Source organism: Amblyomma mixtum, chromosome 7 (assembly GCF_055824585.1).
Source record: "Amblyomma mixtum isolate Tamu chromosome 7, ASM5582458v1, whole genome shotgun sequence".
Lineage (NCBI taxonomy): Eukaryota > Metazoa > Arthropoda > Arachnida > Ixodida > Ixodidae > Amblyomma > Amblyomma mixtum.
In genome coordinates this window covers 35195120-35212763 of record NC_143018.1, presented here as the reverse complement: position 1 = coordinate 35212763, position 17644 = coordinate 35195120, and the positions used below count along the sequence as shown (strand labels likewise).

Below are 17644 nucleotides of genomic sequence, written 5' to 3'. Positions count from 1 at the left end.
CGGGCCGGGCTCGGGCTTAAAGCCGCGGGCCCGAGCCGGGCTTGGGTCCGTACAGAAACGGCTGGTGTCTGACTTTTCATTCACTATTGCAAAGTGAAGTATACAATTGCGGCATTGAAGCAGCGACACGGATGAGCTATGAGTTATAGTACGCGCTGAGAAAAAAACTAAGCTTTATTCATTGACTTATTCATTTCCTTATTTCCACGCCGCGGTGCAGTAAGAGTAAAATTCAACCGGCCTTAATCGGCCATTGATCGTTCGTCATCCCAAAACATACATATACACTATTAGAAATGCATTCGGGAAGAACATATTAGTTTAGGACGCTTGTAGTCCTCAAGCACATACCGTGAAATACTCGAGCCTTTTAGCTTTTCGTTTCTGTAGAGAGGCGACCAGTTCGGCTATGAGCTCAACCTGTGAGAACGCGTTCACTAAAAAAATGTCATCCTACTGCTTGCTAGGCAGCTTTAATATACTTCGCGGGCGGCAGAATATAACTGATTTAAAAAAATGGGGGAACGCAAAGTAGGCTACTACGCGTGTATGCAGCCCTTTTTGTTTAGCTCTCGAAACTTCCGAGTTTATCATTGCGAACCTACACCAGATCGGTCTCCAAAAGACGGGCCTGGTGAGCACTACTCTTGATCACTTCCTTCTGGGTTAAAAAGAACCAGCTTTCTGGAAGTCAAACTGCGGTTTCAGAGCCTTTGTCGGCCAGTTCCTTATTGGCGTAGTAGCAGTCTACTTGCTCAAAGTGAGCAGTATACCTCATGGTCAAACATAATTGCGCAAATAATTTGCGCAAAAATTGCGCAAACATAATTGCGCAGTATACCTCAAGCTTTACTTTGAAACGGGCCGGGCCGGGCCCGGGCTGGGCTTCACTACGGGATTCACGGGCCGGGCCGGGCTCGCTAGAGCGATAATTTAGCGGGCCCGGGCCGGGCCCGGGCTTGAAGTCGCGGGCTTGAGCCGGGCTCGGGCCTCAGGTCTCGGGCCCGGGCCGGGCTCGGGCCTCAGATTGAGGCCCGTGCAGTGCTCTACATCAGACCATCCGCTTCATACGCCGCATTGCCAACCACCACCACGGCATGCGCGAACACGGCCTCCGCCGCTTGGTCCAGGCCTTTGTTCTAAGCCGCTTCATCTATTCATTCCCTTCTCTTTCGCACCGAGGAGGACAAAGTCAACAGCCTCATTCGCCAGGCGTATAAGTCGGCCCTGTTCTTTCCCATATCTACCTCGATGACTCGGCTATTGTCCATGGGCGTCCGCGAGCCCATCGTAAAGCGCAGCTCCTCCGTCTCTCCCGCACCCGTCCGGGTCGCGCACTTCTCTTCCCACCTCACTGTCCATCCTTTCCTAAGTCTTCTCCCTCCTAACCGTTCATCCCCTCCCTAAGAATATGCATCCTGCACACCACCCCTCCCGCAAAGCAGCGCGAGCCTCCGCGCTCTGGCGTGAGTAAGGGCGGAAACCTGCCGTGGCTTATATGGATGCAGCCTCGTACAGCCGCTACCCAGCCCACACCCTTGTAGTCACTGACAACTCCCTCCAACCAATTCTTACTGCCTCAGTCTACACTTCGACCTCTGTACACGCCGAGGAGGCAGCTATTGCCCTTGCCATCACTCAGACCTCCGCGGAATACATTTTCAGTGACTCCAAGCCTGTGGTCTACAACTACGTGGTTGGACGGGTGGGACCCCCGGCCATCGGCACCTTACGTTCAGACGCCATCCCCTCTCACCCCATCCAAATCATCTGGGTGCCCACTCATACGGCCCATCCTGATAACGAGGCGGCTAATTATATCGCTCGCGATTCGACCGACCGAGCAAGCCCTGCTCCGCCGGAAATGGATACGCGCGACGAGCTCCTCACGTACCAAGATATTACTTTACACTACCGCCTCTCTCGTCTCTCTTTGTACCCTCCACGCAAATCCCATTCCCAGCACCACCAACGCATGTGGCGCCACCTTCAAGGCCACACCTTTCTCACCCCCGCACGTCTTGCCCTCCTCCACCGGCCTGCCGCTTATGGGTCATCCCAAGAGACGACTACGCTCATATCCTATTCTCATGCCCAGCCCACTTGCCCCCTGCCTTTTGACACCTAAACAGTCTGCAGTAGTGGGAGGCTGCTTTGTCCAGCACCGAGCCGAATCTCCAACTTCGGCTGGTGACCTGGGCGGAGGACGTCGCGACTAGGCTTCTTGCAAAGATTGGCTAAATCGGTGGTAGGGGACCTTTGAGTTAGCACACTGCAAAAACCGCACCGCGATATTAATGCGAAAGCATTACTAAGCTATGTCAGCTGGGTCGTGTCCGCAAAACGTGTCCGCAGCAGTTGTGACGTTCTCAGAAGAGGTACCATCAAACGAAAGGTTGTAATCGAAAAAGGTTTATGTGATGATGTTGCACAAATAAAATAGGTTCATGGGATGATTAGTTAATACCAAAAACGTCGAAAAACGTCTAAATAGCGCGGACGTCGATATAGTGAGTGGGCGGGAAAACAGCCGTGGACGGCAAAATAGTGGAAAATTGGCAAAGGAGTGGAAGTAAATTTGAAAAAAATTAAAATGTATTTTATGAGTGATATTTGAAGGAAAAGTTTAATTGACATAGATTAATTAGCTAATTATCAGCAAAAACCATTGGACGGTTGAACAGGCTGGAAGGGGATATAGTAAGTGGAAGGTGGTGGTGGTGAAAACATTTATTAAGAAGGGACATGAGGTATGTTTGGATCAGCCCGGAAGGGACCGATCCTTACAAACACTAGGTGGAGGTCCCTAGTACGGGACCCCAGTGGCGATAGCCGCCACCCGGGCGCGCCCGGCTAAGGCTTGTTGGGCCTGTAAAGTCGTGGCAGCCGAGCAGGGTCGCCTCCCAGTCCTCCCGGGTTGGGTTGGGGATGGGGGAATAGCCGGGTTGGAGGGATGTGATAGGTGTCAGAGGACACTGCACTACAGTGTGAGCAGCTGCCGCTAAAGGAGGGGTCAAAATGTTTTGGTGCTGCCGGGCACAGCAACGGGAAAGCAACCATGGCGCCAAATTTCAAAAACCAAAACGGTTGGTTGAGATAAAGTAAGGTATAATCAGAGTAAATAAATTGATCTTTAATTAAAGCATAAGGTAGTTACACTAATTCAGTAGTTAAATTATTTAACAAACAAAAAGAAAACGATAGAGGCAAAGAGACGCGACGAGTGCTGACGCGGCGCTGTTTTCTCGTTTTCCGAATGCGGGTCGCCGCAGTGATCAACTTTAAGGCATTTAATGCCTCATCGTTGTAAGCAGGAGTGTCGACAGAAATGTCACGCTTTTCAATTGGTCGAAACGGTCGTGACGTCACAACGCGCGAATTTCAAACGGGGCCAATCGTACTTTGGCTAGTAACTATGCAACCAATTAAAGGGATCGTATAGTGATGCTCCAAGTAAGTGGAACTGAGTTTAGTTAATTGCTTAATTACCCAATTAGTTTAATTAACCTTTCTTGTCCGGTCAGATAAATAAATAAAATTGAGTAGGAATCTGGTCGAGCTCAGGAATCGAACCCCGGTCTTTGTGGAGTGCGAGACGAGCACGCTACCACTCCGCCATGCCAGCTTTTTTTTTGTCTTTATTGCCTGTTTTGACAAATTACAACAGATCATAAACAGATGTTCTGCGCTGCACTCTCAAACATCAAGAGCGGACATGTGTTTCACTCGCGTGAGAAAATCAAAACTGTTTCAGGGAACACAACTCTCCCATCATCTCGATAACTTCATCTCCAAAACATAGCTCCTTGTACACTTCACGTAGCTTAAATATGTTTTCTTTGAAGTAATCGCGGACAGAACGTGCATCTTCATCACAGTGTCGTACAGCCATCCTGCTTCGCCAAATACTGTGCAGGCCAAGCAGGAAAATTACATCATATTTATAAAGATCCGGCTCAACGTCCAGGAATCGTATCCCATACGGCGTCAAGGGTAAATCTTTCTTTATTTTACGCTGGAGCACGTCCCAAAAGAGCAGCGCATCCCAGCAATCAATAAAGACGTGTTCTATTGTCTCTGGTTTGTGACACAACAAGCAGTCAGCACCCCATGGTAGAAACAATCCCTTCTCCTCCATCCATGGTTTAACCGGCAACGTCCCAGTGTGTAACTTGAAGAAAAACGTCTTCACACCCGCTGGCACCACCATTTTTCGTACTCTTTTTAAAACATTTCCTGCTTGGCTTCCACTATACAGAGATCGATAAATTGGCTCCGGGAAGACAGAGTCCAGCAAATCTTTTAACAATTTCTTACGCGTGACATTAGAAAGATATTCCAAACTGAAGCGCGCATTAAGAAACCGGAAAGCAAAGACCACTTCTTTCAAAAACCTACTTGCACTGTATCTCATCCCTTACACACTGGAAATAACATAGTTTGGCAAAGCCGAAGAAAGCCTCACTTGAATAAACGTCCGCAGAAAAGGGTCGCGTTGTTCGCGAAGAAACAGAAATCTTGACACCACCTGCCTCAGGTACAAGTGTGGCAAGGAAAGACCCCCTTTTCTCAAACGCAGAAATAAATTATCACGTTTAGTCCTCTCCCATGAGGACTGCCAAACAAAAACTGCTAAGAGACGATGAAACTTTTGAATGCTAAGTCTAGAGCATGAAAGGGCCTGCAACAAATAGCACACTTTTGAAACCAGATATACATTGCATATGTTTGCGCGCGTGAATACAGACAGTTCCTTTCCCGACCATTTCTGTGCACACGTGGAGAGTTCTTGAATTTTCTCCTTCCAAAAGTCATCGTTATCTCGATACTTGTCAAGAGGTACACCTAGGTATTTGGAAGGAACATGTGACCATTTTACACTTGCATGAAACAAAGGCGCTGATGCCCAATTCCCATGCCAAAGGCCCGCACACTTGTCCAGGTTAACAACGCTATTGGTTACATCACAAAACCTACGAACAACCGACATCGCATGTTCTATGCTGCTGTGGTCACTACAGAAAACTCGTTGGTTTGGAATGAACAAAGGCGCGTCTGGTGAATACGGTGTCTTCGTTCACTCCCATCTTCCTCCCTTCCCGTTACGGCAAGGTTCAGGTGCCCACCGAGGTACGCGAGACAGATACATTCCCTTTCCTCAAAAACCAATTTACCGACGAGCAAGGCGTACAACCGAACGGGCGATGGCGTTCTGTGGACTCCCTGGCAGCGTTGCAAGACGCTGTCGCGTTCATCTTAACCACACATCAATGACACAAGCAGCAACACTGCGCTTAAGGCTTTCGCCTCACCGCACTTTAGGTCAACCACGACGTCGTGAGGTCAACAAAGTGCCCCCTGACTTTTTTTTTTGTAATTATTTAATCTTTCATTCCGGTAACGGAGTGCGACCTCGTGATGCTGTCGTGCATTCCCTCGCCGATCGCAGGTGCGGCTCGCTCCCTCGGGCGTGGTTGTGAGCCGCCATGTTGCCCGGATGGGAGGAGTGGGCACGATGTCCCATTCACACATCACTCCCTGCATACAGGAGCCCCTGAATAAACTCAGTCCTCGCAGCGCCACACTTTATTAAAAGCATGACAATTTGAAATTCGGTCATCGGTTCCGACTTCAACCGTTCTCTCGAAAGAATCGGCCGCAGGGTTATGTCGCCCTCCAAAGCACAATTTGAAATGTGAGGTACGCAATAAAGCCGGTCGTTGATAGCATTGTGCTCTTTACAAACATCACTTTCGTCTTGCAAACAGAATGCAAGAAAAAAAATTGCAACCGAAAAAAAAAGCGCATGCAAACAAAGCAGTTGACCGGTCTTCGTCGTCGACGCGCTGTCTTCAAAGGTTCCGTCGGGCCTCCAGAGCATGTTGCGGATAGGCGCGCGTCATGACTTCGATAAAGACATCAAATTTCTGGCGAAGTAGTAGTGCTTCCCGTCTGAACTCTAGCATCACCTCTTGCACCTCCAGCATCATTTGCTGCAGCGTTGCAGCCAAGTATTCAAGTTGCTGGAGCCGCGACTGCTGCTGCTGCCGCCGCTGCCGCCGCCCGTCTTCGGAATAAGCCATCTTCAGAACGGAACGCTGTAACGAAAAAAAAAAAAATTCGCTGTGGCTTAGCTTGGTTAAGCCCGGCAATTGCGAAAGCAATATCCGTACCTATGCCATGGTACAGCTGGTAGTGTAGCTGGTGGTGGTGCTTGTGGTTAGACTTGTGGTGATGCATCGGTTGTACAATCCAATCCAATGTAATCTAATCTCATCTAATGTAATGTAATGTAATGTAATGTAATCTAATGGAATGTAATATAACCTAATCTAATTTAATCTAATCTAATGTAATCCAACCCAATCAAATACAATGCAATCCAATCAAATCCAAACCAATCTAATCCAATGTAGTCCAATCTAATCCAATATAATGTAATCTAATCTAATCCAATCTAATCTAAGGCCGCCGGTGGTGGCACTGCCACTACTCGCAGACGGCGCGAGATGGTCGCCCAGCTCTTCGGCGTCACGTCACACAGAGGTCATGCGAAAGGTCAATTCATGTGCACCGCCGTCGCACGGCAAAGGCTTGAAAGTGCAAGTAGTAAAGCTTTCGCTTTAAAAGCCCAGTCCACTGACCAATGTTTTACCAAAAGGACTCGCCTTCATCTTCTAATTGCAGACATTATTGGCAAGGATATCGAGGCCTCTTCACGTGAGGAAAAAATGGATTGGAACAGAATACGAGATAGAGGCGATAGAAGTGGTTTGGAGCGTGGTGCGCGTTCTATTTTTTTTTTTTTCCATTTCCGGGTAAGATGGGATGTATGGTTCAGCGGATGGCCTCCTGTTTTTTTTGTGTTTTCGATTCCGTGCTTCGCGCAGCACTTGTCACAATACTATCTTCATTTAGCCTGCTGTTATTTACGCATTAACTCAGAAGAGCATATGCTACACAATTCATCTCAGTAGAAACTAATTAATTTTTCAGCAGAACGAGTTTCAATGTCTTTCCTATGGCAGATATAAAGTGACCCAACTGCCCAGATACCCGATACCTGACATCAACTAATTATAAAAAAAGCATCTCCAAGGGCACATGGAGAACAAACAGTGCTTTAGTGAAGTTCTTCCCTTGTTGTTCTCACAACACCCACTATTCCTTTGCACAGCTGCCTCACAATAGTGCCAAACATTTTGTTTAAAAAGCGGTGGCTACTTGAAACTTACTGATACGAGGTCTGTTAGAAAAGTATCCGACCTTATTTTTTTTTTTTGCGAACACCTGATGGATATGAAACAAGCGCGCTTGCACCAGCAGACCTTGAAGTGTCGTGCGCATGCACGAATTTTTTCCCGCCTGCCGATAGCGTCAGTCGCTGGGAGGCAGCGGTTGAGTGAGGTATACTGCGCAGTGCTCTCGTCGGTTTTTTAGTGCAAGCAAAATGGCGGTGCGACAGGAGCAGCGCTAATGCATCAAATTTTGGCCAGAAATGGGGCGACAGCCAAGTGGTAACCATTCGAAATATTCAGACGGGTTTCGGTGACGATGCCTAGAGCAGCACACAAATTAAGCAATAGTACAACTGGTTTAAAGATGGCCGCACATCGGTGGAGAGCGAGAAACGCTCCGGTCGGCCATCAACATGCCTAAATTACTAGGTAATTGCCGAAGTGAACGCTGTGGTGATGCGGGACTGTTGTGTGACTATCCGAGAAATTGCGAAAGAGGTGGACATCAGTAGTTTTTCTGCACATTCCATTATCACCGAAGATTTGGCCATGGAGAGAGTTGCGGCGAAATTCGCGCCGAAGCTGCTCACGGTGGAGCAAAAGCAGCTTCGTGTTGAAGTCTCACAGGACACGCTGGATTCCACAAACACTGACCCCGACTTCATCAACACCACAATCACTGGTGATGAGTCTTGGGTGTACGGGTACGACCCGGAAACCAAATCCCAGTCGTCACAGTAGAAGCATTCCACGTCCCTACGACCAATGAAGGCCTGTCAAATGGTCAGCAACGTCAAAGTGATGCTGACTGCTTTCTTGGACTCTCGCTGTGTGGCACACCACGAGTACGCACGCCCCAGGGTCAAACAATGATTAAAGAGTACAACAGGGGTGTCCTCCGTCGCCTACGTGGTGCTGTGAGGCGCAAGAGACCGGAGTTGCGGTCAACAGGAAATTGGCGCATCCATCATGACAATGCTCCTAAACATTCTTCGCACTCGATTCAGACTTTTTTGGCAAAAAACCAGACTCTTGTAGTTCAACACACTCCTTACTCTCCTGGTAAGGCCCCCTGCGACTTCTGGCTGTTTCCCAAAATCAAAAGGCTATGGAAAGGAGCGCGATTTCAGACAAGAGAGGACATGATGGCTGCAACGACAGCTGAGCTAAACCCCATTCCGAAAAAGGACTTTTCGGAATACTTCCAACAGTGGCAGCACATCTGGGAAAAGTGTGTGAAGTGCCAAGGAGACTACTTTGAAGGTAATTAGGTTTCCAACGCTCCAGTTATGCCATTTTTTTTTTCTACGGTCAAAGGTCGGATACTTTTCTAACAGACCTCGTATAAGCTCAATTTTCAAATAGCCTGCACGCGGTGTCTCCGATTTGCGACAATGGGCGTTAAACGGTCAACGCAGGAAAACCTTCGGCATTTCTACACTGTTCCATCTATTTACCTTTTCCTCTCCGTCCCGGTTCGTCTTGTCCGGCTGGGGTGTCCGCCGAAGTGGGTGCAACTACCACGCCTGGTATGATTAAAAAAAAAAAAGGCACGATGACAAACAAAAAATGACTTCGACACTTCTTGGTGTCAATATCGTAGCATAAGCGACAAAAATCTCCACGAGACGCAGAAAGCGATATAGGCGCATAGGTGGTACATCTCCTAAGGACCGTTCCTTTCGAATACCACGAGCGAGATTACGTTGGGTGAACTTTGACCTCCACAAGTGTGGTCTTCAGCCACCAGTTAGAGGACGACCTATTGGGTTCGCTCGCCACTCACGCGTCTTTAAGCTTGCTCCCGATAGCAGGATACCGTTTTAGCTGCTCTGTAATAAGCAAGCGGTAGAGGCGAAATGGCCCTGCGTATGTTGTTTCGTAGAGAGACGCCGTAGTGAAGGGCTCCGGAAATTTCGACCACCTGGAGTTTTATAACGTGCACTGACATAGCACAGTACACGCGCCTCTGGAATTTCGCCTCCATCGAAATTCAACCGCCGCGGCCGGGATCGAACCCGCGTCTTTCGGGTCAGCAGCCCGAAACCACCACAACCACTGAGCCACCGCGGCGGCCTAATTAGGTTAAGTAGAGCTAGACCTCACCAGATTTTTTGAGGAAAGGAAATGCCGCATGTACTGCCTTGAATCTCGGTGGACCCCTCAACCACGTCTTAATGGAAGAGGTAGAAAGTCTGAGAAGGCGTACAATTTAAGGAGCATATGTCGTCGGTTCGAATCCCTGTCGGAAGCTAGGCTTCAACTTGACTAGCACATGTAAGCAACGAGAAATCGCATATACACCACCCGGAACACTGTGCGCCAAGCGGCTGCGTCACAGTTTTGTACGAATCTGGACGGGAAAACTGGCGCCACATTGCAGTCGGCCTGTGGGGAGTATATACAGACGCACGAACATGCATATGTTGCCTGAAATCGGGGTGCTCGGCTTGCCGTATGCTTTCCACGGCCGCTGAATGACGTCACCCTATTATTGCGAAAGCAATACTACTCGCACTTTCAAGCCTTCGCGTGACCCGGCCACAGTTACGTTTGACCTTTAGCGGAGTGAATATGGGCGATCAACTCGCTCCTTCAGATAGCCCGGCTGCAGTTACGCCGCGCCGCGCACCAGTGGCGCTACTGCCACTGTGACGTCATACCAGCTGTATATTATGGGCGACCAACTCACTCCTTCAGAGAGCCCGGCTGCAGTTACGGTGTGTGTTTGCCGCGCTACTGCCACTGTGACGTCATACCAGCTGTAGATTATGTTTTCTTTCTCTCAGACGCAACATCAAAAACAAAATATAAAAAAAATTATGCCCAGGCTTAGCTTGGTTAAGCCAAGAATGCGTTGCATATTGCGCGGTCTTTTTGCGCGAGGTATTGCTTGGCGGCACTAGATTTCCTCTGCAGCTTTTCCTCCGTGACGTATGGATGGATGGATGGACGGATGGATGGATAGGAGCGCCCCCTTTAAAACGGGGCGGTGGCAACCACCACCATGCTCAGCCGTCGTTTTTTTCCTTTTTTTCTATTTTTTTTTCTTTTTCCCTGTGGTTTGGTCACCACGGGGCTACCGTGGTGACGTCACGTCACGTGGTTTGGTGGCTGCCCGGCCGCGCCCAAGGGCTGAACTGAGTGATTGCAATATGCTACGCATAAAAATTACCGAAGACGCTTTGAGTCGTCGCGCAGCGGCGGCCGGTAGCCACGCGTGACCTGTAGACGCGGCGCACTGCGTTCCTTCAGTTGGAGGCGCTGCGCTTTTGCTTTCGCTACCTACCAGGCTTAACCAAAGATAAGCCCCCCCGCGAATTTTCTTGCCATCTCCTGGATTTTCATCTGCGAGTACACTAGCGCACGTCGCCGGCTTTTCTCGTAATGGGGCTAGCAACTATAGTAATGCTTTCGCAGTAAAAACTTCACAAAAAGTGCCTCGATAATGAAGCATAGCGCACTAAGGTAGTACACACATTGGGGATGCTATGGAGAGGTCTGTATAGGTGTTACATGTGGTCCAAGTGGGACCCGCGATCGCAATACGCCGCCCAGTGGTTCGAAACGCATCTTGAACGCCATGCGCGCGTTTGTGCCGCGTTTGTGAGCAGACATCGGGTGGGACGCGCGCTATCCTATGACGCCGCAAAACGCTTCGAAAAGCCTATCGGACATACAGGGATCGTCTGTGTACAGGTTATAAATATATAGTCAGCAAACGCATGGCAGTAGTAGGCCTTACAGCGGGTGGTCGCCTGGTCAAAGCATGTGAAACAAGCGATTAAAGGAGGCGATAAAAGAGGAAGAGATGTCAGAAATAGTAAACGTTTATCCTCCTCCTTTCCTTCTCTCATGACATGGTTCGTGTGTCCATCGAGAAACGATAGTTACTGCGCCATTTCGTTCATTCAAAACAAGCTGTCGTTTTCGAGTACGCTTCCGCTCACTAAATTTCACGAACGTGCGATGTCAGTGCACGCTAAAGAACCCCAGGTGGTCGAAATTTCCGGAATCCTTCACTACGGGGTCCCTCATAGCCTAAGTCGCTTTGGGACGTTAAACCCCAATAAACCAATTAACCAAACCACAGTTTGCATAGCACAAAGTTAACGTACTCAGTTCTTCATTTGCGTTCGGCGACAGCCTTACGCAAGATCTCTACGCACTGCATTTCTACGTCAGTAGGCTCTATAAGTACGAACAGTTGCTAAAATTATTGTACTGTGTCGCTCTTTATCCCTCCTCTACACTTTTCGTTCGATAACTACGCTTTGAGTTCTTGGCTTCAAGAGAAAATAGGCCTAACGACTAGGCGCTTCGCTCGTCTGCTTTGAGGTAATACTCGAAGAAAACACCAACTAGATGATATCCAAAGATGCCCCGGACATTCATACGTCGATCACGGTAACCACAGTGCCGGACGATGAAGCTGTACTACAAAAATAGTGAAAAGGAATCTTACTTTGCCGGAATGACAGGGCCTCTCACGGCGTTGCCGGCTTGGCTTCGGAACACGCGTCGCTCAATCTCGCTGCGGTGACGTCACGCCTGTGGAAAGGAAGACGAGAATTTCCTCCTCTAGGCTGCCTCGACACGCCCACGTTTGTAGGCGTCTCTTCTCCGCTCATTGGTTAGGCGTTCGGCTACTGAGCCGATAGGGCTGCAGAATTCCCTTATACTCATTCCCCTTCCCCCTCCATTCACCTTAAGCGCCAACTCCACAAGGGCCCTTCCTGGGCGTACGCGCCCAACGTCGGCGCTCTTGGCGTACGCCAAAACCGGTGTGCGCATGCGCACTGCAGGAGACGCCAGCGAACCTCGGCGAGGCGCCGATATTAAGGCGAAAGCCTTTAATGCCTCATACTGTCGTGACCAAGACGTGTTAGCAAATGTGTCCGCGTTTCGGATGCATGCCTTATATGGGCATATACCAATCAATAGCCAATCGATACTTAATCGGGTGCAATCGAAAGACATTGGAACATGATACAAAGGGATTTCATGATTATATCATTGTACTTAATGACTGGTTTGGTTTGGTTTATGGGGTTTAAGGTCCCAAAGCGACTCAGGCTATGAAAGACGCCGTAGTGAAGGGCTCCAGAAATTTCGACCACCTGGGGTTGTTTAACGTGCACTGACATGGTGGTGGCGAAAACTTTTATTTTGTGAAAAAGAGTTCGGGAGCCACAGAGTGGCCTCGCTGCATGGTCGGCGTTCCTAGTCCGGGACACCGCATGACGAGGCCCCGTCTCTCGCCCGTTTCACCAGAGCCCTTTGGGACTCAAGCGAGGAGCAGTTGAGGAGGGCAGTCTCCCATGCCTCTCTGGAAGGGGTAGGGGAAGGGGGGAGGTGGGGATTTTGAGTACATGCCTACACCATGTGGAAGATATCACAGGTCTCCCCACAGTGTGGGCATCGCCCATCCGTGTTAGGATCGTAATGTTTTATTATTGCAGGACAGAGTAGAGTAGCTGTCTGCAGGCGCCTTAAAGTTCGCTCCTCCGTCTTACTCAGCCCTTTTGCAGGGGCCGGGAAAAGGCGGTGGTTGTCGCTATAATGTGTTAATATTTCCCTGAATCGCAGCAGCGGCTGGTTAGTCTCCGAGCCAGAAGAGCTGGGATGAGGAGCCCGGTGAGTATGCGCTCGGGCAGCCGCGTCAGCGGCCTCATTAATTCGTAAGCCCTGGTGGCCAGGAGCCCAAGTGATTCGTTTGGGTGTTGGATCAGTGGCAGTCCGTCGTAGAATACAAGCAGCTAAGGGGGAGATCTCCCCTGCCAAGTAATGTTCACATGCTTTTCGGGAGTCCGTGATGATTATTCTCGAATTGGCGTGGGCGGCAGCAAGCGCTATCGCTACTTCGCACAGTACACGGGCCTCTAGAATTTCTCCTCCAAAGAAATTCAACTGCCGCGGTTGAATTTCTTTGGAAACTACCCCTCACCCTGCCACCCTGGCAGGTGGCAGTTAATGGTTCATCGCGAGGGTTCGCTCGCCGTTCAGCGCTAACGCATGCAGCCCGCATCTCCCTCTCATCACCCCACGTACCAATAAGCGCGCGCGCGAGAGAGAGAAAAAAAAATGGCTGAGGCTTAACTTGGTTAAGCCTGGAGAATGCGAAGCATCATCGTGTCGCGTAATTTGGAGGCGCACAACCACAGCGACGGCGCGAGGTGGGCCCCCGTTTCTCCACTGTCGTGACGCCATCGTGTCACGTGGTGTGACGTCATGTATCACGTGATTTGGAGGCGCACAACCACAGCGACGGCGCGAGGTGGGCCCCCGTTTCTCCACTGTCGTGACGTCATCGTGTCACGTGGTGTGACGTCATGTATCACGTGATTTGGAGGCGCATAACCACGGTGAAGGGCTGATGTGGTAGCTAAAGTAGTATGCTTCGCATAAAAACTTTATTTACACAGGAATTCGGGGCAGGCCCCAGGGTCCCCGCACGACCCCACTGCACTCAAGTGTTTATGTTCCTAAGGTCCATAACACTGGCAGCCCGGCCGGTGGCGATGGTCTGCACGGCCGGGTCCTCCGAGTGCAGCAGGGTCTCCCAGTCCTCCCAGGTCTTGAGGCTCTCTAGGTCCCGCGGGGGAGGGTCCGCCAGGCAGAGGGAAAGGATGTGGAGGGAAGAGGCGAAGGGTTCTGGGCATAGGGCGCATGCCGGAGTGGGGAAGGAGGGATGATAGTGGGCTAGGTTAAGAGGTGAGGGGAGAGAGTGTGTCTGTAGTCTGCGCCAGAGTGTTGCGTGTTTGTTATCTAGGGAGGGGTGGGGCGGGGGGTATAGGCGCGATTCAGGCGTCCACTTATCCAGGGAGCCAGTTATACGCACGTCCTTTCCTTAAAAGCGTGAAGCGTCAACGCCAACTCCAATGAACACAATGAACGCCGACGGCCTATGGCTTCAGCGCACAACGCGTTTCAGCGCGTTTCTGGCACTACACTGTGAATGCCTGCAGCCCACATCTCTCTCTCTCTCATTACCCCACGTGCCTATAAGCATGATCCAGGCGTCCAGTGACCCAAGGAACCAGTTATGCTCACTTCCTTTCCTTAAAATGATCGGAGTGCAAAACGTCAACGCCAACACAACGAACGCCGACGGCCTATGGCTTCAGCGCACAACGCGTTTCAGCGCGTTTCTGGCACTACACTGTGAATGCCTGCAGCCCACATCTCTCTCTCTCTCATTACCCCACGTGCCTATAAGCATGATCCAGGCGTCCAGTGACCCAAGGAACCAGTTATGCTCACTTCCTTTCCTTAAAATGATCGGAGTGCAAAACGTCAACGCCAACACAACGAACGCCGACGGCCTATGGCTTCAGCGCACAACGCGTTTCAGAGCGTTTCTGGCACTACACTGTGAATGCCTGCAGCCCACATCTCTCTCTCTCTCTCATTACCCCACGTGCCTATAAGCATGATCCAGGCGTCCAGTGACCCAAGGAACCAGTTATGCTCACTTCCTTTCCTTAAAATGATCGGAGTGCAAAACATCAACGCCAACACAACGAACGCCGACGGCCTATGGCTTCAGCGCATGCTTCAGCGCCACGTCTCTGGCACAATGTTGTCAATGCCAACGCATGCAGCGCACATCTGTCACTAACGCCGCGTAGCTTAAAGCACGATTGAGGTGTCCGCTGTTCCAAGAGGGCAGTTATGCGCTTTTCGTCTGCTTTGCAAGCTCCCGCTCCATTGGTTTCGCAGCTTAAAGCGCGACAACGCGCTTTAAGCTGCGAAGCCAATGGAGCGGGAGCCACTGCTGGTTACAACTGCGACGGCGACGCCGGGAAACGCAGAAACGGGCGCCAAAGAGCTGCGCTCTAAAACATGTCCAGAGATGACCATAGCGGTCTCCGCCAGGCGCGCGCGGAAGCGTTGGACCAACAACACGTGTATTAAGGCGAAGGCCTTTAATGCCTCATATATCGTTAGCAGTCGTGTCGGCAGCCGTGTCGGCAGCCGTGTCGGCAGATGTGTCCACGTTATTACGGGTGTCCACCGAAATATGCGAGACAGTTACTGCCTAGTTTCCTTTCCTAAATTAAAATATTGGTTGGCGTCAGTTTTTTTTTCTCTCTCCTCAAATACAATTTTCAGTTTCTTCATTACCCTTGCTGACGAGAAGCCTCAAGTCGCCAGCGCCAGAGAAGACGTCGGAGACCACAACCGCGAATCCCTTGAAAGATACAATAAAGTTTTCACTCACTCACTCTTCATTACGGCCCCTCTTTCTTTTTCTTCTTTCACTCCCACTTTCTCCCAGCCTGTACGGTGCAGTTCGGTTGTCAACCGAGATAGCCAAAAGCCCCCTTGAGGCTATCCTTACGGGCATGAACGACCTGAACTGCGGAAGGAGAATCTACGGCTACGTCAAAGCCTTCCTCTCAAATAGAACGGCAACGATTGGCCTGGGGGAGCTCAGATCAGACAAATTTCTTACTCCAAATAAAGGAACACCTCAAGGATCGGTCATCTCCCCTACGCTCTTCAACATAGCCATGATTGGCTTGGCAAAACAGTTAAAAGCAATCGACGGCATACACCATGCCATGTATGCCGACGACATCACCATCTGGGTCAACACAGGCTCGCTCGGAGAGAAAGAAGAGAAATTACAAAAGGCAGCCACCTGCGTAGAGAACTACGTCAGAGAAAGAGGGCTAGCATGCTCCACCGAGAAATCAGAGCTCCTAAGAGTTTGGAGAGGAAAACAAAATCGCACAGTCCCCACTAGCGACGACTTAAAGTTGAACGTCTACCTCGACGGGAAGTCGATACCGGAAAAAACACTCATCAGAATCTTGGGGATGTGGATACAGTCAAACCAACGCTGCACTCACACTCTCGCCCTACTCAAAGCATCCACTCTACAAGTGGCCCGCATGATCACGCGCATCTCACACAGACGTCATGGCATGCGAGAGGAGGACACACTTAAGTTGGTCAGAAGCCTGGTAGTCAGCCGAGTGACATACAGCCTCCCCTACTATAATCCCATCAAGAGTGAGGTACAACAGGCGGACGTGATTCTACGCAAAGCCTACAAAACCGCACTCCACCTTCCTCACAGCACTTCAACTGAAAAGCTCCTAGCCCTAGGACTACACAACACTTTCGATGAATTGAGAGAGGCACAACTAGTCTCCCAACTGCGCAGACTACAACAGACCCCATCTGGCAGGGAGCTCCTAAAGAAACTGGGCCGCGCCGATCAAATTCAAGAAATGCAGAGGACAGAAACAATTCCGGACGAATATCGCAACACACTAAAAGTAACGCCAATACCCCGGAACATGGATCCCAACCTACACAAAGCACGCAGAGAGGCAAGGGCTGAATACCTACAAAAGACATTAGCACCCCAAGAAACGACGGTATACGTGGACGCAGCCACATACACCAGAACAGCGGGGCAGCACAACAGCAATGCGGTAACAACGGTGATTGACTCAACCCTACGCGAGATCACCAGCGCATCACTACAAGACTGTACGATAGTCGAGGCTGAGGAAGCGGCCGTCGCTCTAGCGGCAGCGGAGGGCTATCGGTCTAAACGGTCTCTAAAAATCCTTACAGACTCACAAACAGCATGCCGCAACTACCTACGCGGCAGAATAGGGCACAGAGCGCTCCGCATACTCCGCTCTGGGGGCCACATAACACAACGACAAACAAACGGAGAACCAATCAGGCATACGATAGTATGGACGCCGGGACGACATACGGGAGTAACAGGGAACCAAGAGGCGGACAGGATAGCTCGAGGGTACACTTATTACCGAGCATCCAACGTAGGCGACCTCGAGGGGAACGAACCTGTACCCCAAGATTATTCGGCGATTCTAAATTATTACAAGGGCTGCAGAAAGCGGTATCCACCACCGGACAACTCCCTTAGCAGAGAGGACTCTGTCGCGTGGAGACAGCTACAGACGGGCTCCTACCCGAACCTACACGTACTCAACAAAATATATCCAACACAATACAATGACAAATGCCCTTGGTGCCAAGAACCCCCCACGCTGTACCACATAACGTGGGCATGCCAGAGGATAAGCGTGGTACCAGTGATAACAAACCCGAGTGCGGAGCAATGGGAGGGAGTGCTCTCCAGCGATCGTCGGGTCGACCAAGAAGGTCTGATTCGGCGAGCAAAACTGGCAGCAGCATCCAGCGGAGCCCTGGACTAAGGGCAACCGACCTTTGAGCAAGATGGACGAAGCCATCTCAAAACCGCCGAACACAATCCGAATCTAGAGCTAATAAAGTTTTCACTCACTCACTCACTCAACCGAGATGACAAAAAATTTCCTTTCCTCAAAAAGCGTTACATGCAAAGGGCAAGGCATCGCGCCGAACGGGTGGTGGCGTTCCTCCCTTCCTGTACG

General features: G+C 50.3%; 1 long non-coding RNA gene across 2 annotated transcripts; it reads right to left on the bottom strand.

Annotated features, from left to right (window-relative positions):
• Nucleotides 1-5571: 5571 nt before the first annotated feature.
• Nucleotides 5572-12041, bottom strand: LOC149335637 (uncharacterized). Of its 2 annotated transcripts, XR_016284077.1 has the most exons (4): nucleotides 11946-12041; nucleotides 11704-11789; nucleotides 8696-8764; nucleotides 5572-6098 (listed from the first exon to the last, which is right to left on the bottom strand). It is a non-coding gene; the product is annotated as an uncharacterized LOC149335637 (long non-coding RNA). The 2 variants fall into 2 exon arrangements; XR_016284076.1 differs by having other exon boundaries at nucleotides 11704-12004.
• Between the last annotated feature and the right edge of the window lie 5603 nt (nucleotides 12042-17644).